Raw genomic sequence first — 25,362 nt, 5'->3', positions numbered from 1 at the left:
ATGGAAGCCAAATTGAAGTGCTACAAGCCTGGGAACAGATGGTGCAGAGTTCAGCAAAGAGATGTTCTATTCATCAAAGTGTCATTAATGTTTCAAAATAGATTAATGTAGTGGATGGGAATACAATTTTGAATAAGCATTAAGGGGATGGGTTTGAAAACAATGGTGTAACTGAATTAAATGACATGTAAGCATGGCGTGATGATCTTCCCCCCCTTGCCTGACCAACTTTAGTCGGTGGTACATGAAGAACGAAAGGTATAATTAAGATAGATTTAGATAGTTAGTTAGCAGAGCTCCGGATGCTGTCTGTGGAGCGGGAGATGCTGATGCTAGGAGAGACGCTGTGAGATGCTGATGAAGAAGCCAAATGCAGAACCTTCTATCCTAATTTAATTGGGTTAGACAAGAAGATCTCGGAATTAACTCGAGGAAGAAGAGTGTGTCAGAGAGGGGTGCAGTGGAACCGTCAGTATTTTAGAGAGGTCATCTATCCTGTCCTGAAGTCTTTGTCTCCTGACCTATCTCGGGGGACCCTTACCAGCCCTTTGGCCAGGGGGTTGGTCTTCACACCATTCTTGGTAATTATAATTGTGTGTTTTTTGCAGATGTTCTTCACTCTCTATCCTCTTTTCCTTAGACATCGTTCATTGAGTAAGTCAGTGTTATATTTTTTGATGATTTAATTGAATTTGCTCTCCTAAGAAAGATGGTGAATGCACTGTGTATTTGAGATGGTTTACATGAGATTGAAATTTAGATAAAGATTTAAAAACTTCCTGAGTCTGTGGTTATTTACTTTACATGAAAAGAGAGAGTTAGTGTTAATTTTCACCATCAACTAGTTCAACTAATGGTCCATCGACCAGAGGAAAGAACTTTTTGATCAGTGAAAGGTTAGTTAGGTGTAAGATGTGACTAATCCTAAAATTGTGGAAATCATAAAGTTTGACTCCAGTGGTTTCCTCAATTGTGTGTGTTTTATGGGCCGAGGTGAGTATATGGTAGGGGAATATCTGTTGTTGGTAGGCCATTGGATCAAATACAGAAAGCCAACTCTGGACTCAAGGCACAAGGGGCCCAGCTCAATGGGATCCTAATGAAAACAACCTGGACAGGCTGCGTTCAATCATCATCTCCCTTCACACAGCAGAAGCCCCTGGTCCTAACGGGCTACCAGATAGAATATTTGAAAGTTGCACAAGAAGCATTGATCAATCTCCTAAGCCCGCTATTCAAGCAATGCTCTCTTAAAAACAAGGTGTTCGACAGCTGGAGAGGATTCATACTATCTCCAATACACAAAAAAGTCCAACTAATTAGCCTGCCAACTTCAGACAATAGCCCTCCTTGATGTAGATGGGAAATACTATGAAAAAGCACTTCATTCAGAGCTTGAAGATTGGGCTACAGCCAAAGCATTAATATGATCACAAAATCAGGCTTAAGTCAAGGCTGTAGAATGGAGGATAACCTGGTGATTGTCTCTTTACTGACTGAGGCAGCTAACAAAAAAACCAAGCACCAACACTATATACAGCATTAATTGATTACACCACCACCTTTGGCAAAGTAGATAGGCTGAGAGTTTGGTGGAAGCTCCATAGTTTCGGCATCCCATCCACTCTGTTGTGAGCCATCATGAGTCTATATGTTAAAACATGGGTGCGAGTCAAGGTCTTTGTCAATAGAGTAACGCTAAAAATCAAGACTAATTGTTAGAAATGGGGTTGTCTAGTTGGCAATGCTTTGCTCATTTTTCAAAATAGGGAGCATACTGTGAGAAGTTGGCCTGGTCTATGATGTCCACTATTCTAGTGGGCACCTTGCACCAGTCCAAACAACCCTTATTGATGGTAGGTTGAAAAAGTCAACCTTATAGAAAGCTATCCTAGTGGTAGCTATGGGGAGTAGCCTTCAGGCTAAGACTTAGAGGCAAATTAAGCAAGTTCTTTTACCAATTATCTCTTGAATGATCAAATGAAAGTATACAACACAAGGTATATATCAAATATATATGTATTTATTCTAAAGACAACCCCTCTGGACTCTTTATGGGGTCAGAGGTAAAAGTACAATACAAGGAACTTAATTAGCATACGATAAGTTGCACAGTAAACATTATGCCCTAGGGGCCTCACAAACCATATATTAAAATAGTGGTATAAGAACCACGTGAGTTGGAAATCAGGCGTAGGGCCTGTGGAATTGCTGGGGTTCCCTAGATCCACCAAAGGTTAGGATGTCAGAGGCCCACGGGAGACGCGCGCAGTGTCTAAACACAGCCGCGGGTTACCATTGACTTTCTATGGAGAACGAACAAGTTACAATTTTAAAGATTAAGGGCACTTCTAGGTGAACTACGATAGTACCCTTTTACAGTAGGACACTTTTAGAGTCAAGACCCACGGGAGCACCGGAGTACTCGTGTTACCTCACCCAGGGAAGCCGGGTGCACAGGTGTCTTTTGGTGTCGGGATTCGCCGTCGATTCCAATGGAATGCGCTGTGAAGAAGTGCTGCAGGCGACCAGAGGAAAAGTATCCTGGTGGATCCAAGGGTGGATCGGAGATGTGAAGAACCTGAAAGCAGAAGGGACAGAGTCTGGGTCTCTAGCCAGTGAACAGGATGGCGGAAAGAAGATGCCAGCCATGACGGCTTTCGGGTGAAAGAGGTGAAGCTTGTCTCTTCAGCCACGGGAACCAGGAGGCGTCGACGACAACCAGGAACTGGATTCGAGCTGTCCCACGAAGGATCTAGTTGACTGCGGTGTCGGAATCCAGATTGGACCCAACAAGCCTTGGCAACGCCAACCCACGCAGGATGTCTAGATTGGCATTGGTGCAGACCAGCAAGGTCTGGGGAACTCCTCCTTTGGAGAGGAGTGAGAGCACGTCTGGAGCAACCAGGAAAGCTCAGGAAAGTGAAGATTGGTCTTTGTGTGGGCTCACTAGCCAACGGACTAGGAACCGCGAAGACGCGTCGAGCTGAAATGCACAAAGCGTGCCCACGGAACACTCATGGAGTGTGGGCCTCTGAACTTCAGTGCAAAAGGTGCTCGGCAGGGGCTTCAAATACCCCAATGCACTACTTCGGGATACCTCGGGAAGTAGGTGCAGTAGCAAGGATGAAAGACGTCCGGGAGTTCTGGTCCCACGTCTCTCCTGTCCGCCACAGGTCTCAGCTTTGCTGGGAGCGCAGGTCAGCATCAGAGATGTCTGGAAGTCCGTGTCCTGTGTCACAGATTCTTTGGGATCCGGCGGGAGCCTCGAAAATGCAGACCAGCAAAGATGCTGTTGGTGCCTGTTTGGACAGGGTGGTCACTCCTTGACCACAAGGGAGATTTCTTCCGTCTTCCATTCGAAATGGAATGTCGAAGGTCCAGGAATTATGTATCAGAGGTTCATCCAGGGTAATCTAAAGTCTCAGGGACTGGGCTCCTATCCTTATAGTAAGTTTAGGGGTTGGACTAACTCTAGGGTCCCACCTATGGGTGGACCTGGGGGTTGGGGGGTAGTTACACCCCTTCCCCTTTGTCCAGTTTCGCGCCAGAGCCGGGGCTGAGCGCCCCAGCAACCGGTTTGAACCGGGAAATGCATGGAGCACCTTGTGTGCCCCAGGCAATGTCTGAAAAGCATTCACTGAATGCAGGCCTCCCTGACCCAATACACAAAAGCCTGTCTGGGGAGGTGCTGGCACCTCCCTGGACAGGAAACCTATTGTCCAGGCCTCCCTTGCCGGAATTTCGTCCAGCAGCAGGAGGGCGGACTCATGTCTGTGGCAGCAACATCCATTCTGTGATGTTGGGGCTCAGTTTAACTTTAACCGGGTTTACCACATGTCTTTTCCCTCTAGAAGGGTTGAATGCTACCCCCGCCGCCAAAACTGGCGCGGGGTAGTAGTCTAAAGTGTTTGACACCTTACACAACATGTTTTGATAAAGCCAAACCAAAGTTAGCATTAACCGCGAGGATTATAATGCACTTAAGAGTATTTGGTATGGCTATATCATAGAACAGCTATAAGGAGATGGTTCAGAAAGCTGCAGAGGGGCTCAGCTCATGCTAGGGTACCCTCTCACACAAAACCAAGCACTCTGCCTCCAGGATTGTCGAGGCCCGTCATAGGAGTGACTTATAGGTTAATATGTGTCTATTTATATATTTATTGAAAGCCCTTGAAAAACAGACTAAGGGAGAAATTACGAAATGCTGGGAGCACAAATCGCTCACCAAATACGTGGAGGCAGGCAGGATTCCACGGGGTCTAAGGATTATGCTGGCGCCGAGTTTCGAAGACCCCAACCCGGCAATGTTGAAGAAATGGGGCGAGTTGAATCTGGATGCATCTATGAACTTAGTGAAACTTCTTATCGAATATGCAGTGATAGACCGGGAGGTATTACTGAATGAGATTAAAAGTCTGTATGAACAGCTGAATGCGATTATTGACTCCGACACCCAGGCATTAATTACAACAACCCGCAAGGAGATAAGCGAGCGGCTACACAAACATGAGGAGCGTATCAAAGCCAGAAAAATCCATAAGTTTGCTAGAGACCTGAACGACTACACAACAGGTCAGATATACACTTTCTCGCGCAAATTTGATAAAGCCAGACAGTCCAAGTTGACCAAACAAACGGTCATGGGCGGAGACGCGGTAAGAGTGAACCTGGATGATGCTCAAAGTGAGAACTCTGATGCAATTTCGCTGGCTAGTACATCGAGTACGTCGCTCTCTGAGCTGAACGGGGTAGAAGGAGGTCAAGCTGCGCAGAGTCTTGAATCTTGCGGAGGAAATCGATTTTTTAGTGGAGGACCGGCTGCAAACCCTGCGCCCGAGAACACGAAAGAATCACAACGCAAGAGGCGTAATGCCAAACGTCACGCAAGACGACAAAAACGAAAAGCCTCAACAGCAAAAACAACAAAAAAAGAAGAGGCAATGGTACAACAAAAGGAATTAGGCAGGGACTGTACCATTACGAATCTCACTAATGTAGTCCTATCAGCTGCTGAAGAACAACTGTTAGCACTAGGATTAAACTTTTGTCCCGAGAGTACGTTCAATTACACCAGCACCAGAGCGGATGTTTTTAAGTTCATCCGCAAATTGAAACTCAAAAAATTCTTTGCCACCAAACCGGTTTTGGAGAGAAAGGAAAAGACTTCCAAAAATACCAAACAGCCGGTCAATTCTGCCGGCAATACAACTGCGCCAGCACGAGATGCAAGATTGCTTCTTACCCTTTGTGATCTGGGTAACTCGGATAATTCTACCTCGAATGATGACGCCGCTCCATCTACACAATGTGAACTACAAAACATTGATATTCAACAGAAAGGAGCTGGCGAAAGTCCATTCAAACCGGTAAGCACATTTTTGCCTGTAATGCCGAAAGATGCAGTTGATATATATCATGAATGTGTAATAGAAGATCTTAAAAGATTAAATCGCAAAACACAGGCACATTCGCATAGGGATAATGCTATGGTGCGTGAATATAATGCACTAATGAAAAAACTGAATCAGAACCAAGATGTGGTGATCAACAAATCAGACAAAGGTGGTAATATTGTGTTGTGGAACAAAACTGAATATGTTGTGGAAGCCATGCGACAACTAAATGATACCACATGTTATGAGAGATCAAATGGGATGACATACAAACGAGCAAAAGATGGCATAAAAAAGCTTCTAATGTCATACAAAAGGAACAATTTGATTTCACAGGTTGAATTTGATTTTTTACATGTTGAACATCCGGTCATACCGATCTTATATCTGATTCCAAAAATACACAAGCAGAAAGTCCCTACGCCTGGTCGACCGATCATTGCAGCCATCAAAAGTGTAGGAGAAAATATCTCAAGTTACATTGACTTTTTCCTACAAGACTGTGTGCAGAGTTTGCCGAGTTACATCAAGGACACTGGCGATTTTTTGAAAAAATTGTCTACCATTACGTGGCAAGAAAATTGGTGTTTAATTACTCTAGATATAGAGTCTTTGTATACATCTATAGACCACACCAAGGGTTTAGAGGCTGTCAAACATTACTTGGATCTACGAACCTGTGAATACTATGCGCACAACAAAATGTTGTGTGAATTGACATATTGGTGTTTACATAACAACTACTTTATGTTTGCTAAGAATATATGGAGACAAGTCCGTGGTGTGGCGATGGGATCATGCTTCTCCCCCAGCTACGCGTGTCTTCACGTGGGCTGGTGGGAGGAGCGTGTTCTAATGGCCACACCAGGATTCAGGCATGTGAGATACTGGAAACGGTTTATAGATGATGTCTTTTGTATTTGGGAGGGAGATGAGGTGAGTGCGCAGATATTTGTTGACGCACTCAATACCAACAGTGAGAATCTTTTTTTCACCTCTCAAATCAGTACAGTACATGCGGATTTCCTTGATGTACATATAAATATTGAAGACAACAAGATAAACACATCACTTTTTCGTAAGCCGACTGCCGGTAACAGCATACTCCATGCTAGCAGTAGCCATCCACAGCATGTCATCAATAATGTTCCGTATGGAGAACTGGTGCGGGTGAAACGAATAAGTAGTACCCCTGAACTATTCGAACAAGAGGCTAAAAATACAATTGGCAGACTTAAAGCCCGAGGGTACAATGATAAGATTCTGAACAGTGCACTGAAACGCTGCCGTGAAAAATCCAGGGAGTCACTGTTCAGGTCGGAAACATCCTTAGTAACCTCAGAGAATAATACTCCCCGCTTGATCCTGACTTACAGCAAGCAGGAAAAACAGATCAGGTCAATAGTAAGAAAACATTGGCCTGTCTTGATGACAGATGGCTTCTATAGTGAGATACTGCAGGGTTCTCCTACCATTACATACAAGAAATCGTTCAGCATGCATAATAGTTTGGTCAAAACTAGTCCTGAGTCAAGTAGTGGCAGTACTTGGCTCAAATACAAAGGATTCTATAAGTGTTCCTCATGCAGGGCGTGCAAGTTTGGTGTAAACACCACTCATTATAGCACACCCTTTTGCCCTACCAGAAAGATTATTCGTGGCAATTACAACTGCCACAGTGAGTTTGCGATATATGTTCTGACCTGTACCTGCGGGCTGAGGTATGTTGGCAGCACCAAGTTGCAGGTGCATGTCAGAATACTGCAACACTTACGGGCAATAGTCAATAATGACAACACCTACCCGGTAGCACGCCACTTTAAATCAACCCACAACAATGATTTATCTCAGTTGACGTATTATGTCATAGATGTGGTGGCTCTTTCAGTACGGGGAGGTGATAGAGAGGGACTTCTCAGAAAAAGAGAAACTGAGTTTATTATAGAACTAGACAGTAAATATCCAAATGGATTAAACACGACTGAAGATTTACACCATATGTTATAAAAAGATTTTCACATTAGCTCATTAAGGGCAGAAGCTCATGTAATTAACTTGAGGTAATGGGAATTATATCTTTATGTGAATCTGTGTATTCCTTCTATGTCTCAGTCTCTTAGGGCACTCAGAGAGAATATATACATCGTGTATGATAATTATGAATACTATTTGGCATCAATTGGCACCGTGGGGGGACGGGGTGTGAAATTACATCGTCCATGAAAATGAATCTGATAACGAGCTAAGTGTTTGTCGAAACTCTCTCCCAACAATCATGTAAAATAAAAAATTATTGTATATAGTATATTCACTTTTGTATTTAGTTGTAATCACAAAGGGTGCCTATTGGCACTTTGTTGGCTTATCTAATCATTTTAACATCACATAGTATCTTTTTGTCACTAAGGGTATAACGATGGGCACTGGGGGATATGTTATTGCAAGGAAACCTTGAACCTTTGATCTTATGTGTATACATTTTCATAACTTGTTGAATTCACGGTTGTGAACATTTAGGCATTCATGTCAGGAATGGTGGACTGTCCATAGTATATCTGTACAGCGGTATAATTATGTAAATATAAAAGAAAGCATATATATTTTTATAAGATAGATATATATTTTTGTAAATGTATATACATTGTTTGCATAAGCACTATTATGATTAATTTTGAGATTTAGTTATAGTAGGACATCCTCAAATTTCGGCATATATTAGCTTTAGTGAGGAATGCGTCAAAAGATCAATGGTGGGTTTATGCATTCATGCAGATATATTATTTTCCCAGCCTTTTTAATTAAGTGCAGTGATGGTGGGTGCTGAATTTAATAGCATAGAGAAATGTGTTTTCCATGTCTATGCACCATGTGATTCACTCAGGGGGTGGAGCACTGCAAAGTAAAAAAACGTATTTAAATGAATGCTGACCAGGTGTATGGTGTGTGATCAAGAGCACGAGTTGCTCGAAACGAGTCGCCTGAGAGGTGAATAAAATCTCCCTTACTGCAGCCTGGGGTCCGTGTCTTCTTTATGCAAAAGGATTGAAGATTTTGATATATATATATATATATATATATATATATATATATATATATATATATATATATATATATATATATATATATATATACATACATACATATATACACGGCTGTCTGAACTTTGAATTGCTATGATCACAAGAAATCTGAGATTGATATCGGAGTTAACCAGTAATACCCTTTTTTGGTCCTTGCTGCCCATTTTCCCATTTTTCCAAAACAGTTCCAGTAGAGGACTGTAATTTCCCGGCCGGGAATACACAAGCACTTTCTTTTTAGCACTTTACACTTTGGTCTGTCATAAATACGACTTGGATACAGAGGAGACATATGAGCATATTGATTGACTAGACAATTGCAAAAATATCAATTTATATAAAGTATGGCCAATAATTCCTACACGAAAAATAATTCAATCAACTTGTATTATGCAGTAAGACTGAAGTTGAAAATAAAATGCGCCCAAGATTGAATTTCAATTCATATGTAGCAATTTTTTCTATGTGGAATTAATTTCGTTTTTTTGTATTGATACAGTTATATAAAATCCACATTCACTTTGCAACAGAAAATTGTGAATTATGTGTGTTAACATTTTTTAAAATACATGTGAATGTCTAAAAACAACTGTTTGGATTTGAGCAATGTACGCTAGTCTGCTTTCTGATATGTAACCCAAGACTACTAGTCTTTTCACCATGTTGATATAAGGTCACATGACAGCTGTTTCACTTATTGGTGGTTACTTGTTTAAAAAACTGTTTGGAACTAGTCACTTTTATCTGGTGAGCAAGGCGACTGGGTTCGCCGAAAGGCGTCAGATTGAGGCACTTACGATTCACTTTTTAATTAAATAAAATATTTCTGCAATAGCGAAATCCTGACTGAAGTGTCCGTTTTTCCCTGGAGGTGCTGCACAGCATTCTTTTGGAAGCATTCTTTTGAGATATATATATATATATACACATATATATAGATATAGGTATACTATATCTAAGTAAGGGGTGAATACACCACCTTACCCAGGCTGCAATTGCAAACCTGTGGTATCAGTTTGGAAGGCTAACCAGGGGTGGCACAATACATGCTGCAGCCCCTGGTAGGCCTAGGGTGCACCTATGACCTGGGTACCTAGGGTACCATATACAGGAGCTCACAAGGGTGACCCAGTAACCACTCTGGTTTGTACCTAAAGTACATGGTATCAATTTAGAGAGAGAACAGCCAGGCTGTGGGCCTGATTAGCAGGGCCACAGCCATACTAAAGTCGAAAAACCAGTGAAACACAGCAAAAAGTGGGGGTAACCATAGGAAGCAGACCCTACTCTCCTACACCTATCTTCTAGTCAGGAGAAGGGAGTTACACTCCTAAAATAACCCTGCTCACTCCCTTGGTAGCTTGGCACGAGCAGTCAGACTTATCTCAGAGGCAGTGTGTAAAGCATTCCCACATGCCCAACAGTAATATAGTGAAAATACTACAAAAAGACACCACACAGGTTTAGAAAAATATCCAATATATTTATATATCTAAAACAAGGCCAAAACGATAAGAATCCAACATACAGTGCTTACAAAAATACACTTTGCAAGATGTCCTTAAAATTGCAGAATTATCTAAAAAAACACAGTTCTTAAGAGTCAGTAGCTCCGTAGAGGGTTACCGAGATGCTGAAAACATCTAACAGTTCCAGCTGACGAGTTGGTACAGGCCAGCTAAAGCGTGGACAGACTCGTGACCAGTACCTTTCTCGTTGTAGCTGGGATGTTGGTGCGAGCGTTCAGGACAATTGTTGCTGTTGTGTTGCAAAATAGAAGCGGTGCAGGGTGCAGTGCCTTCACGATGCGTTACAGGCAGCGGCTCGGTGACGCTCGTATAGACGGCGTCGGTGAGACCAAGGCTTACGGTGCAATGCGAGGCGGTGCTCAATGCGGAGCTGGCAGGTTGTGGTGCAAGTGAGAGAGCCAGTTAGCAGTACTGGCGTCAGCCGGCCCCAACGGTTTTGTGGGACGAGGCAGTGTGTCATAATACTTACGGGCGATGCCGCAGCCACCATGTGTTCACGGGTGTCAAAGTCAGCAGGCCGCGATGGTGTCGGTGAGACCAGGGTGGCGAAGTGAAGCGAGGTGGTACAGACTGCTGTGCCCACAAGTCACGGTGCAAACAGCAGCTTGGCGGCGGCAGTCGTTGTTGGGGGGGGGGGGGGGGACCAGGGTTGCATTGCGAGATGCGGTGGTGCCTTCTGCAGTGCCTTCAGGACACGGAGCTAGCGACGGAATCAGTTGCTGTTTCCTTCTCTGGTGCAACTAAAGCTGTTCCAGTAGCAGCACCCAGAGGTTGGTGTAGTCTTTGCAGTCTCTGAGACTTCGGAACAGGCGACCAGCTATAATTCAAGCCCTTGGAAATACTCAGCACAAGTAAAGAGGGTTCAGTCCAGTCCTTTCACTGCCCAAGACAGAAGCAGCAACTGCAGGCCAACCCAACAAAGCAACAACACAGCAAAGGGGCGGTACTCCTTCTGGCAGCTCTTTCAGATCTTCTTCTTGGCAGGTTCCTTGATTCCAGCGAGTTCTAAAATTCTGGGGACTGGGTCTTAATATTTATACTCAAAATTCCATTGTTCTCTTAGGCAGAGAGTGTCTGTGCTTAGTCTAAACCACTTTCTCCTCTCTGGGCCAGCTTCCAGGCAGGAGGTGGGACAGCATTGTTCAAGGAAGCCCCGGCCCAGTCAGGTACAAGGAAATCCCCCCCCCCTGCTCTACTCGAAATGCAGCCCAGGTCTATTCAGCCCAGACACGACTCATCCAGGAAAGGCAGGACACACCTCGACCCCTCCCCCAGTGGCTGTCTAAAGAGAATGCATATCCCCAGCCCCTGTCACGCCAAAGCCAGTCAATCTACAAACCCAGCAGAGGCACACAGGATGGCTAAGTGGTATTTTCAAACACAGACCATAAAAATCATCTTTATTAAAAGATGTATTTTTACATCCTGAGTCGAGGCATACTAAAGCACAAGTTACTACTTGTGTAACGTACATATCTGTAAGAGACATTAGTTAGTGATAGATTCCTTACCTTAGAATATTCCCAGGCGTCAGTCTGGATCCGGAAAGTTTTGCTAGCAGTACCTCTGCACGTCAGCGAGTTACGTAGCGCAGCTCCGCACCGTCGCTGGCGTAGTATGCGCCGAGATGACGTCACGGAGACTACTTAGACGCCACCCTTGCGCGCGGACCTCAGTTCTGTACATGACTTTCCGCGCCAGGAACGCAGAGCCATGCAAGAAACTGACCACTGGTGCCATGAAACTAGGGCACTGAAAGGGATGTCCTTAACCCTAGTAATCAGTCTGAAGAACGGGGAGGATGGGTTAATGTTAATGTTAATGTTAAGTGGTACTTGTTGAGCGCACTGTCACCGTGAGTTTCCTGGCGCTATAGGATCCTGAAGTTGAAACAGAAGAATTTAATAGCAATGGGAGAAAAGCAAAGTTTTTAAGGATTTCCGAAAGACAAGAAGGGAACAGGAGGTCTTGAGGGGAAGAGGGAGAGAGTTCCACAGCTTAGGGGCCAGGTGAGAAAAACTACGACCACCAGATCTGGTGAGTTTAACGCGGGGAACGACCAAGAGATGAAGGTGGGTGGATCTCAGGGCTCGAGAGGGGCAATAGGGAGTGATCAGGGACTTGAGGAAGACAGGGGAAGGACCAGTAAGGGCTTTGAAGACCAGGCAGTGGACCTTAAAAGCTATTCTCTCACTGACTGGAAGCCAGTGAAGTTGGTACAATAGGGGTCGCGCCGACTGCCATCTGGAAAGATTAAGTGCGAGTCTGGCAGCCTGGTTCTGGATGATTTGTAACCTAGATAGCAGGGATTTGGGGAGACCGTGATAGATGGAGTTTGAGAAGTCCAGGCGGGACATCACCAAGGCTATGATGACTTGTAGCAGCGCTTCAGGAGTCAGGAAGTGAGCGACCTTCCGTATCCTGTGGGTGGGACAGTAAGGAATCTATCACTAACTAATGTCTTTTACAGATATATCGTTACACAAGTAGTAACTTGTGCATCTGAAAGAGACACCTTAGAATAGATACCCCAGCAATACCAACCCCGGTAGTGGGTCTTTGAACAAAATTAAACCAGAAAGTCACGGAGAACAGAACAGCCAAAGAAGCCGTCTCTCTGGACTTGACTGTCAAGGCAGTAATGCTTGGTAAACGTGTGCTGCGAGGCCCATGTAGCTGCCTGACAAATGCCTTGCAAGGGAACGCCGCGTCCCAAGGCAGTAGTTGCTGCAGTTGCCCTGGTGGAATGGGCATGCAGCCCCACAGGAGGCTCATTCTTAGCCAACGAGTAACAAGCCTTGACGCCGAGAATGACCCACTGAGAGATGGTCCGTTTGTGCACGGCCCGACCTTTTTTGGCACCCACATAGCCAACAAAGGGCTGGTCATCCACCCGGAACTGTTGAAGGAGAGCGCACGTTTTGGGTTCAGATGGTGGAGCCGTCTTCCTCTTTGGAAGGATGCAGAGGCGGGAAGAAGGTGGAAAAAGTGAAGGTCTGCCAGATGTAGAAGGGCATGATAAGCTTTGGCAAGAAAGAAGGACGGGTCCTCAGAACCACCTTGTCCGGATGAATAGAAATGAAAGGAGGCATGATGAACGGCACGGGAGGAAAAGAGTGCGTAATGCCTTTCAGAAAACTGTTAACAAACAAAGAGAAGGCTGATCAGGAAGCCGCAGAAAGGTTGAAATGGCCGAAAGATAACCTTTGATAGTGCCCACAGCAGAGCCCTGCTGGGCCAAAGAAAGAAGGAACAGAAGGACTTCGGAAAGAGGGGCAGAAAGGAGATCCACAGACTTTGCTGTGCACCATGCCACAAACTTGATCCACCTGCAGGCGTATACTGTTTTCGTTGAGGGACGCCTGGCTGCCAGAATAACATCACAGACTTCGGGAGGAAGATCGAAAGCCGTCAACTGTTGCCGCTCAATCTCCACGCATGGAGGTGGGGGCTGGGCAGGTTTGGGTGGAAGACCGTCCCCTGCTGCTGCGACTGAAGATCCTTCCGACGAGGCAGTCGGATCAGGGGATCGATCGCCATGCTGAGTAGCTCTGGATACCAGTATCTTCATGCCCAATCTAGAGCCACATGAATGGCTTGGGTCCGGTCACACCGAATCTTCTTCAGCAGAAGTGGTATAGGCGGAAAGGCCTACAATAGACGTCACTCCACTCACGACGAAAAGCGCCGCCGAGCAAGTTCCGCCTTGGAAATCCCAACGCGCAGAACTGATGACATTGCGCGTTCTCTTTGGTGGCAAATAGATCTACCAAGGCTCTCTCCACTGCTGAAAGAGACCTTGCACCACGTCCGAGTGCAGATGCCATTTGTGATCCATTAAGCACCGGCGGCTGAGTTCGTTTGCCCTGGCGTTCAAAGAACCTGCCAGGTGTTGAACCACCATGGTAATGCCTTGATGTTCCAGCCATGTCCAAAGGCGCAGAGCCTCCTGACATAGGGTCCACGACCCCACCCGCCCTATTTGTTGCAATACCACATGGCGGGGGTGTTGTTCGTGACCACCTGTACCAAACTTCCTCGGACAGAGGGAAGGAATGCCTTCAGTGCAAGTCGGAGAGCCCGAAGCTCCGAAAGGTTGACATGGAGTCGGGATTCTGCTGGAGAACAGAGGCCTCTGGTCTCCGCCTCTTCCAAGTGGCCTCCCCATACCAGGAGGGACGCATCCGTCAACACTGTGTGCTCCGGTTGGGGAAGGGAGAGGGATCTGCCATCGACCCAATTGGGATTCGTGAGCCACCACTGCAATTGTCGTGCAGTGCCCTCCGAGTTCGGGACATGATCGGACAGGTTGCCCTGATGCTGTGCCCACTGGAACTTCATGTCCCACTGCAGAGCCCGCATATGCCATCTGGCATGTGGCACTAGCAGAATGCAGGAGACCATCAGGCCCAGGAGCCAGAGGGCCATCCTGACAAACCCGGGATAGAGGCTGAAAGATCGGAATCATAGCCTGAATATCCAGGACTCGCTGCTCGGGAGGATAGACCCGAACCTGCGTCGAATCCAGAACCGCTCCGATAAAGGGGAGCTTCTGAGAGGGACAGGTTCGACTTCGGCATGTTGATGGAGAACCCCAGCAAAAGCAGGAGGTCGGCCGTAATCTGAAGGTGGGTGACAACTGCCTGGGGCGAGCCCGCCTTCAACAACCAGTCATCGAGGTAGGGGACGACTGATACCCCTGACCTGCGCAGATGAGCTGCGACCACCGCCATCACTTTTGTGAACACCAGAGGGGTGCTGGTAAGGCCTAAGGGGAGCACATTAACTGAAAATGCTCCTGGCCTACCGTGAACCGCAGGTAACCGTCCTGATTCTTCAGAAGCGGTCGCTCCTCACGCTGCTCCCAGCCCTACATGCCAAACTGGTATCGTAGCGTCCACTGCCTGCATTGAATACTCTTTGAATATTTATTGATCACCCTCGTTGCGCTAGATCGCCACATAACGTTTTAAATAGCTGCTCAATTGTGCTGCGCTGCCTTGTCAATTTCGCGATCGCTAATTAGCATATTATCGTAGCGCTAGTCCTCCAAAGCGCGCTGCAACGCTCTGCTCTACTGTGCTGCCTGTATTTTGATTTTGTGCCCGATTGTGTCTTGTGCCGGTTCCACTGCCATTCTCATCGCGTTTTCCACATATTGTGCCCCAACCCTGTTTCGCTTTTGGCTGACTGCCATTTTGTTTTGGTTGTTGTTGTGACTCCCTCCCCGGCTCTCCACCCCGCCTCCCGCCTCCCAGCTGCTCCTCCCTCCCACTGATAGTCAGGCTCCGCTCTTCTGCTGAATCGCTGTGACCGTCCTGATTCTTCAGAAGCGGTCGCTCCTCACGCTGCTCCCTGCCCTACATGCCAAACTGGTATCGTAGCGTCCACTGCCTGCATTGAATACTCTTTGAATATTTATTGATCACCCTCCTTGCGCTAGATCGCCACATAACGTTTTAAATAGCTGCTCAATTGTGCTGCGCTGCCTTGTCAATTTCGCGATCGCTAATTAGCATATTATCGTAGCGCTAGTCCTCCAAAGCGCGCTGCAACGCTCTGCTCTACTGTGCTGCCTGTATTTTGATTTTGTGCCCGATTGTGTCTTGTGCCGGTTCCACTGCCATTCTCATCGCGTTTTCCACATATTGTGCCCCAACCCTGTTTCGCTTTTGGCTGACTGCCATTTTGTTTTGGTTGTTGTTGTGACTCCCTCCCCGGCTCTCCACCCCGCCTCCCGCCTCCCAGCTGCTACTCCCTCGCCCCTCCCCTTCCACCATCCACATATGACAGATGCCTTTGCGCGCAGCGGGCGCGCCCCATGCACGCCGAAGGCGCGCCAAAGGTAAGCCCGTCTACGCCCGTCCGCGCCTGGTCCGCGCCCAGCGCCAGACCCCCTGTTCTTCGCAAACCCCAATCCACCCGCATAACGTACGATGCCGCATCCCTCTCAGCACTCAATCCCGGCCGACTCCAAGACTGCTACCAAGCCACCCCTGGACACACCCATGGACCCTTCACCTGCCACTCCTGCAAACTCGACTGCATCAGGACCCACCCTAAATCCACAGACTCCAAACAGAGCTCCAACACTAACCACCTGAAGTGCATCCTACTCAACACCCGCTCGGACCACAAACACGCCATTGAACTCTGGAACCTACTCGACACCACTTCGCCGGACGTCGCCTTCCTTACAGAAACCTGGATGAACGCCTCATCAGCGCCCGACATCGCCATAGCCATCCCGGACACTTACAAGATCATCCGAAAAGACCGCACCAACCAAACAGGAGGAGGCATCGCCATCGTCCATAAGAACACCATCCGAATCACGACCAGCTCGAACGACAACCTCGCGACCGCCGAACACCTTCACTTCCAGATCCACACCGACCCCAGGACCACACTTAGAGGCACCCTCATCTACAGACCACCAGGAACACGCACGCAATTCAGCGAAGACATCACTGACTTCATCAGCCCACATGCCCTCGCCTCCGAGAACTACATTCTACTGGGAGACCTCAACTTCCACCTGGAAAAGAATAACGACAGAAACACCACCACCCTTCTGGACAACCTGGCCAATCTCGGACTCAAACAACTTGTTGACACCCCCACCCACTTGGCCGGACACATGCTCGACCCCATCTTCACCTCCAGCAAGCACATCTCCTTCGATCTCACCACAGCTCTCCATTGGACGGACCACAGCTGCGTTCACTTCAGCTACAAAAAGACCACATCCCATAACCCCCCACAACCTATTCTTCGAAGAAACTGGAACAAAATCACCACCGACCAACTCTTCACATCGCTTAACCAAAACCCTCCTACCATATCATCGGACCCAAACCAAGCTGCTACCAAACTCACACAATGGATCACCGACAGCGCTGACGAACTAGCACCCTTGAAAAACCACCAGATCAAACAAAGTAGCAAAAAGGTCCCCTGGTTCAACGATGACCTTAAGAAATCCAAGAAGTTATGTCGTACTCTCGAGAAAACCTGGAGAAAAAACCCAAACAATGATAACATGACCACCTTCAAGGACGCCACCCGCAAACACCACCAATTGATCCGATCCACAAAGAAATCAGCATTCAAGGATCGACTCAACAACAACGCCCACAACAGCAAGGAACTATTCAACATCGTCAATGAATTTACCAACCCCACCGCCGGCACCACTGATATCACTCCCTCCCAAGACCTCTGCGACTCTTTATCCTCTTTCTTCCACAACAAAATCGCCGACATACATAACAGCTTTGAAAACCAGTCCGAAGAACAGTCCACTCCACCCACCTCCGAACCAAAACAGCACTCTCACATTCTCTGCGCCTGGAACCCAATCACTACCGAAGACACCATCCGCCTGATGAACTCCATCCACTCAGGCTCACCAACCGACCCATGTCCCCACCACATCTTCAACAAAGCAGACTCCATCATCGCACCCCATCTCCGCGATGTCATCAACTATTCCTTCAACTCCGCAACCTTCCCGGAAAGCTGGAAACATGCCGAACTCAGCGCCCTTCTGAAGAAACCCACAGCAGACCCCTCTGAACTTAAGAACTACCGCCCCATCTCACTCCTTCCATTCCCTGCTAAAGTCATTGAGAAAGCCGTCAATAATCAGCTCGCCGCCTTCCTTGAATCCAACAACTCCCTCGACCCCTCACAATCCGGCTTCCGAGCCAAACACAGCACCGAAACCGCCCTCATCGCTGCTACAGACTACATCAGAACGCTACTGGACAACGGAGAAACAGTTGCCCTTATCCTACTTGACCTCTCCGCCGCCTTCGACACAGTCTGCCATAGCACCCTCATACAACGCCTCAGCAACGTCGGAATACAAGGAAAAGCTTTGGACTGGATCATCTCGTTCCTCGCCAGAAGAACCCAGAGAGTCCGCCTCCCCCCTTTTAGATCAGAGGCCACCAAAGTCATCTGCGGCGTACCACAAGGATCATCACTCAGTCCCACCCTCTTCAACGTTTACATGAGTCCCCTCGCATCCATCGCGCGACAACACAACCTCAACATCATCTCCTACGCAGACGACACCCAGCTGATCCTCTTCCTCACCAAACACCCAAACACCGCCAAAACAAACCTACACGAAGGAATGAAAGAAGTAGCCGAATGGATGAAGAACAGCTGTCTAAAACTAAACTCGGACAAAACAGAAGTCCTCATCTTAGGATCATCCCCCTCTGCTTGGGACCACTCATGGTGGCCACCGGCCCTGGGTACAGCACCCTTACCTACAGATCACGCACGCAACCTGGGCTTCATCCTAGACTCCTCCCTCTCAATGACCAGACAAGTCAACGCCGTCTCATCTTCTTGCTTTAACATCCTATGCATGCTCAAAAAAATCTTCCGTTGGATCCCCACCGAAACAAGAAAGACAGTCACACACGCACTGGTTACTAGCCGACTGGATTATGGAAATACCCTTTATGCCGGACCCACAGCCAAACTACAGAAAAAATTCCAACGCATACAAAACGCCTCAGCCAGACTCATACTGGACATCCCCCGTCAAGCTCACATGTCCAGTCACCTGAAAGACCTCCACTGGCTCCCCGTCAACAAGAGAATAAGGTTCCGCCTCCTCACCCACGCACACAAGGCCCTCTACGACCTAGGACCCGAATGCCTCAACACACGACTGTCCTTCTACACACCCACCCGCCAACTACGATCGTCCAATCAAGCCCTCGCCGTAATTCCGCGCATTCATAGATCCACCATGGGAGGAAGATCCTTCTCCTACTTAGCGGCCAAAACCTGGAATTCCCTCCCCACTCACCTCCGCCTTACACAGAACCACCTCTCCTTCAGAAAGCAGCTAAAAACCTGGCTTTTCGATAATTAATGCACCCACCCTCCCTTAAGCGCCTTGAGACCCCCTGGGTGAGTAGTGCGCTATACAAATTACTGAACTTGAACTTGGGCCGGCAGGACGGGTATGTGAAAATATGCGTCCTGCAAGTCCAACGCTACCAGCCAGTCTCCAGGGTCGAGGGCAGCCAAGACTTAAGCCAGAGTTAGCATCTTGAGCTTCTCCTTCTGGAGGAAGCGATTGACCTCCCGGAGGTCCAAGATAGGACGCAGACCCCCTTTGTCCTTCTTGAGGACCAGAAAGTAGTGGGTATAACAACCACTCCCTACTTTTGGCCCAGGAACGCACTTGATGGCCCCCTTGGCCAAGAAGGCGGCGACTTCCTGTCGGAGTAGAACCAAATGATACCCCGACATGCTGTGGCACCGAGGTGGCCTGGCTGGTGGGGGGAACTGAAATGGAAGGGAGTAACCTTGGCAGATTATCTGCAGCACAAATTTGTCTGATGTAATCTCATGCCAGCGGGGGAGGTGGTGGTGGATCCTGCCACCCACCGGCATGGGGTGCTCCCTGAAGCTCAAATTAGGAGGGCTTGGAGGCGGAAGCAGCGGGGCTGGAGGTGGATGGACCCGCACGCTGGTTCCCAGACCCGCCCCTGCGGAAACCGTAACCGCGTCCTCGCAAGGACTTGGCAGTAGCCCAAGAGTCCTTAAAGCGCTCCAGTGCACTGTCAGCATTGTCGCCAAACAGGCGGGTGCCATCAAAAGGCATGTCCATGAGTGAGGTCTGGCCATTGGGCGACAACTCAGTCGAACGCAACCAGGCATGGCATCGCAACGCCACAGTCGTTGAAATCGCCCTGCCCAATGAGGCGGCGGTGTCCAACCCACACCTAATGGCGTATTTACCCGGATCCTCACCTTCAGCAATCGCCTGAGAAAGGACAGCCTGCACCTCCTCGGGACACTGAGGCAACACCTGAGCAACGGCATCCCACACCGCGTGGGAGTAGCGGCCCAACAAGCAGGCGGTGTTCACCGACCACAGCCCCAGGCTGGCCGAATAGAACAACCGCTTCCCAAACTGGTCCAGCCTTTTAGAGTCCTTATCCGGCGGGGCTGTGGGAAAGGCACTCTGCGAAGTTGAGGCCTGAATGACCAGGCTCTCAGGCATAGGGTGATTGGTCAAGGAAACGGGGTCACCAGACGCCGGTTGGTGGCGTCTGGCGAAGTTTTTATCCACCGGGAGCCACGTGGCTGGCCTCGACCAAGTGCCCAAGAGGACCTCTGTAAGGGCGTCAATAAAGGAAAGCAGCAGCTCCGATGAAGTAGACGCTGTCTGGAGCACCTCGGTGAGGAGGATGGTCTTGAGGGCCACTGTGGGGAGGTCAAGGTTGAGGGCCTCAGCCGCCCGACGGAGCACCATCATTTAGGAGGCACCCTACTTCATTGTAGGCGGGAGAGAGGCGAACCCCGGGTCAGAGGAGATATCTAGGTTGCCTGCATCCTCCAAGTCGACCACCCAAATCCAGCGGCGCAGGATCCTATGGCACCGGAGATGGAGCCAGTGGCGGAGCCGCCGGGCCAGCAGGATCTGGACACGGGACCGCGGGGCCCGAAGGCGTGCCGGCGGGAGTCCGAGGCCTGTAAAGGCGGTCCATAGCAGCAAGGAACTCTTGCATCTGTTTGGGAGTCACCGACGGACCCAGGTATGGCGGGTAGGTGGCGGGACTCCCATGCTCCAGAGGAGCCGCAGGGGCAAGGCCCCTGTCCCCCTCGTCCCCTCGGAGCGACGTCGGAGAGTGAACATGCTTCTTCGGCTTCTTTTTATGGGAACGCTTACCAGATTCCAAAGGTGAAGTCTTGGAGTACGAGGAGCGACGGCCCCGGTCCCACGAGCAGTCCTGGTAACGGCCTCTAGACTCGGAGCGGCAACATGACGAATGCTGGACCTCCAGCTCCTTCCGGCGCTGCTCCCGCAAGGCCGTGGGGGCCATGGCACGACAGTCACGGCAGTCCCGGGAGTCGTGATTGGTCTCCAGGCAGTAGAGGCAAACATCGTGGGCGTCCGCTACCGACATATTTCGTGACAGGCACCACAAGACATAAAGCTGGGCATCTCTACGTGTACCAGGGAAAAAGTGGTGAGACAAAAGTCTCAAAATAGCGGTCAGAAAGTGACCAAGGCACGTGTTCAATCCGGATCTGCGCTTACTGGCGCAGAAAAATAAAGAACTGACGTCAGCACGCATGGGTGGCGCCTCAGTACTCTCCGTGACGTCATTTCGGCGTGGACGACGCCAGTGACCGACACGGAGCCGCAGGACGCCACCTACTGACGCGCAGGTGTACTGCTAAGCAAAAACTTTCCGGATCCAGTCTGACGCCTGGGGAAATTCTAAGGTAAGGAATCTATCACTAACGTGTCTCTTTCAGATATGCAGAGCCAACTGGCGCCACCTACCTGCACGCACAGGTATTGCTTGATGAAAAATCTTCTGGATCCAGTCTGACGCCTGAATTCCAAGGGAAGGAATCTGCAGCTAGATGTCTAACCTATTAATAATTTTTAAGAATTGCTTTCCCTGGCTACAAAGTAAGTTTCATATGAACATGTATATACATATAAAACATTTCACTGAAGTTGCTGCTTCTATTTAATTAGCTCACTGTTATCATGGGTTTGCTTTCAAAGAAAATCCCTTGCGTCAAAAAAAATTTAAATACAAAGTTCTCAAATAACAGTACCAGCATATGAAGTAAAAAGTATTTTAGATTACCAGTAGAGAAAATGCAAACATTAGTGCCACTGAGTGGTGATGGCTCTGGCTGATTCATGAAAGCCAGCTACGACAGTTCACGCCTGCCTGTCCTTGATAAGACAATTTCATAGACAGCATCAATTCCAACCAGGAAAGAAACTAGCTCTTGGAGTAAGGAAGTGTCAGTGGATTAGTGTCAGGAATTGAGGATTGACCCCTAATTCACGACGAAAGAGACTAATGGAGATCATTGGTCACTGGTTTTCTTCTTACATTCATGCTCTTTAATAGTCCTTTGCAGGAACGTGAGGTGCTGTGACAATAAAAACTTGGGGATACTGGCGCCAGGTATTGGTGGTGCCGTCATGGTTATTTGTATCCTAGAGACCAGTAATCCCGGCAATATACTTCATCCCAAAGATACACAAATGCGCTGAGAAACCCCCTGGCAGGCCCATAATATCAGCACACAATGGATTGTTGGAAAATACATCTATTTACATCGATGCGTTCCTACAAGAGCATGTGAGAGCTTTGCCCTCTTTCGTCCAAGATACAGGCAACTTCCTGATTAAACTGGAAGTAGTGGTATGGGATTCCTCCTATTGGTTGATCACGTTTGGAAGTTACATCCCTCTACACTAGCATATACCATCAAGATGGGTTAAACACTATTAACCATTATCGAGGAAAGAGGCCAATCCAAATGTTTCATCATAACAAGATATTGATTGGTATGATTGCTACATGTTTGAATAACAATTTTTTCATGTTTTTTAACCAATTCTTCCAGCAGGTTAGAAGTGTCGCCATAGGGGCTTGCTTCTCCCCTAGCTAAGCCTGCCTGCATATGGGCAGATGGGAGGAGCAGGTCCTCTATGGCGAACATCATGACATTTTCACCAGACATGTAATCCATTGGTATCGTTATATCGATGACATTTTCTTGATCTGGCAAGGTACCAAACAACAGGCCTTAGATTTCATTGATTTGATAAATGTAAACAAGCTCAATCTCCAGTTTACAGCTAACCTAAGTCAAGACTCTGTTTTCTAGATGTAGAGATTTTCACTAAAAGTGACAGACTAGAGACCCGGCTATTCAGGAAGCCCACTGTGGGTAATACTGTCTTACATGCCGCAAGTCACCATCCGGAAAACTTGATACGCAGCATCCCATATGGTGAGATGTTGCCTATCAGGCGTATCTGTAGCACTGATTCAGAGTGCATTTCAGCACAGGAAGCCAGCAAAACTAGATTCTTGGCCAGAGGATATGCGGCCTCCATGATTGACAAAACCATCACTAAAGCAAACCACATCCCTAGGACGACGGTCTTGCAAAATAAAACATACATTGTTGTATCGGTACAAGTTAAGGAGCCCACTAGACTGATTCTAACTTATAATCGCCAGCACCAGGCCCTTCGGAGAATTCTTAAGAAAAATTGCAGCCTGGTACAGAATGACCCTGTCATTGGGGATCTAATGGCAACTAGTCCTGAGATTACATTCAGGAAAGCACTTTCCATGAGTGAAAACCAGTCCTGAGTTAGTCATTAACAAATCATGGCTCCATTCCAGCAAAGGCTTCAGAAGATGCACCAGCTGCAAAGCTTGCAGACATGGTGTCAATAAAACAGAATATAAGATCCCCTTCTGTGATGCCCCTCAACCAATCTATAGGATGTTTACATGCAAGACCGATTTTGCTGTCTATGTGCTGGAGTGTCCGTGTGGCCTGCAATATGTTGGTAGTACCAAGTTGCAGGTCCATAAACGGATACTCCAGCACATTAGGGCACTCAGCGGGAGTGATGCATCCTACACAGTGGCTCACTATTTCAAGGAATACCATGACAACAAGAGTGAGCTTCTAAAATACTTTGTCATTGACTCAGTGTTGCCCTCAGACGAGGAGGAAACCGTGAAGCCCTCTTGCGAGCTCTGGAGACAAAATACATCCTTGAATTTGATACTAAGACGCCACTGGGCTTAAATTCCAGCGAAGACTTTTATACATGTCTGTAAAATGGCTCCCATTGTTATATTACTGCACTAATTTAACATATCCTTAAACATCGGCCTTGGCCCTTGAATCCATAGAATTTTAACTTTTTGAACACCATTTTTTTTATTACATGCACTTTTTGCACTTTATTCGCATTGACACTTTCTGTTTGGACATAGTTCTATTCCTGTCCACTAGCGCGTATAGTGATTTTTTTTACACATACAACTGCAGCACCCACAGTACTTCAGCAGTTCTTTATGTACAAACACTGTGATTTAAGCAGATATTGCCATCTGTGAACACATGATCTGTGACCAAATCGTTATATCAGGTATTTTAAAACTCTGACAGGTTGGTTCCCTCTCATGTTCATTATAAATAGCTGACAGCCATTTGATGTCCTATTTTTGAGTGGTGGGCCATTAGTCTTGTTACGAAATAGCCTGAAGTGTCCTTCATGTGAATCTTAACCCACTAGGGTTGCATTTGCCTTTGTTTATTTTGCACAACAGTGTTTGCACTATATTTAAAAGGGATTTTTAAAGGGTATTTTTATAATCAAATGTTTTTATAATTTTTTTTACTGCTTGTACTTTTAAATACTGATTAATTGCACATATTAAGTGCTCTTAAAAAAAGTATTCTGAAGCTACTTATTGTGGTGCTCTATGTTAAATGGCCATCTATTTTGCTAAGGGAAAAAATGTATATATTTTTTCTATGTCCATTGTTGGTGTAGGCAACCAATAATGTTGTGTGTTACTTTGCACTGTGCACTTTAAATATTGGCATACTACTCAAAAGGTGCTATGTGAATAAGGCCTCTGGTAGGCTGAAACACATCATGGCAGGTATCTTAGTGGCGAAACTTTCTGCATATATATTTTTATGTACACACACACTTTTAGCAATGTTCACAATTATTCGAAAGTGAACTCTTGCTTGGTGAGGCAGTGAGTGTGGAAAGCGGAGCTCACATCAGCAGTTGAAGACTTTTGGTTGGCAGGAGCATCGTGGACACATTATTTGTGGTGTATGATTCTTTGCCTTATACTTCACATTTTGTTTCCATTTTGGTAGCTTGCGCCAGGCTCAGAGTTTAAAGTGTGACTCTCCATGGGTAGAGGACTTGTTTTAAGGAGTCTCTTTGTAATCAAAGGGACATTTTGGGCAATACAATGCAAGATGATTAAGAATAAAGAAATTCTGTCTCAGTCTGAGCATGAATAATCGTTTGAAATTTACCCACACGTCGGACAAACAAGAAGTTGTGTTTTTGGATGTGGTAATTTCCAAAACCAATGGGCACTATACAACCAAAACCCATTATAAAACAACAGCAAAAAATAACCTGTTGGAATTTTCCAGCTTCCACCCCAGACCCCTAAGGGAGAATTTACCATATGGACAATATCTACGCATAAGAAGAAACTGTAGCAATTTAAACGACTTCCGCACACAGTCGTCTGATCGGACTTCAAACTCAAACAACGTGGGTATCCAGATTGTGTTCTAAGGGCTACAAAAGGGCACAAAATCAACAAGAGAGGCCCTTTTAGAAGAAAATCCGAGGGAGACAAAAGAAAAGCCCATGTCTTACGTTACACACAAGATGATGGACGGAATGGTACGTTACAACTTTCAGTAGCGCATCCAATACTGTAAAAAAAGCTGTAAACAAGCATTGGAGAATCCTCACTAGTAACAACAGAC

At 47.1% G+C, this 25,362-nt stretch overlaps 1 protein-coding gene across 4 annotated transcripts in view; it reads right to left on the bottom strand.

Moving 5' to 3' along the window:
* TDRD12 (tudor domain containing 12) overlaps positions 1 to 25,362 on the bottom strand; it is a 3,388,409-nt gene that overhangs the window by 675,780 nt on the left and 2,687,267 nt on the right. The gene's annotated exons all lie outside the window — the stretch shown is intronic.

This window comes from Lissotriton helveticus, chromosome 12, assembly GCF_964261635.1.
Source record: "Lissotriton helveticus chromosome 12, aLisHel1.1, whole genome shotgun sequence".
NCBI classification, from domain to species: domain Eukaryota; kingdom Metazoa; phylum Chordata; class Amphibia; order Caudata; family Salamandridae; genus Lissotriton; species Lissotriton helveticus.
The sequence above is the reverse complement of the archived record's forward strand: the minus strand, read 5'-3'. Positions and strand labels throughout refer to the sequence as shown.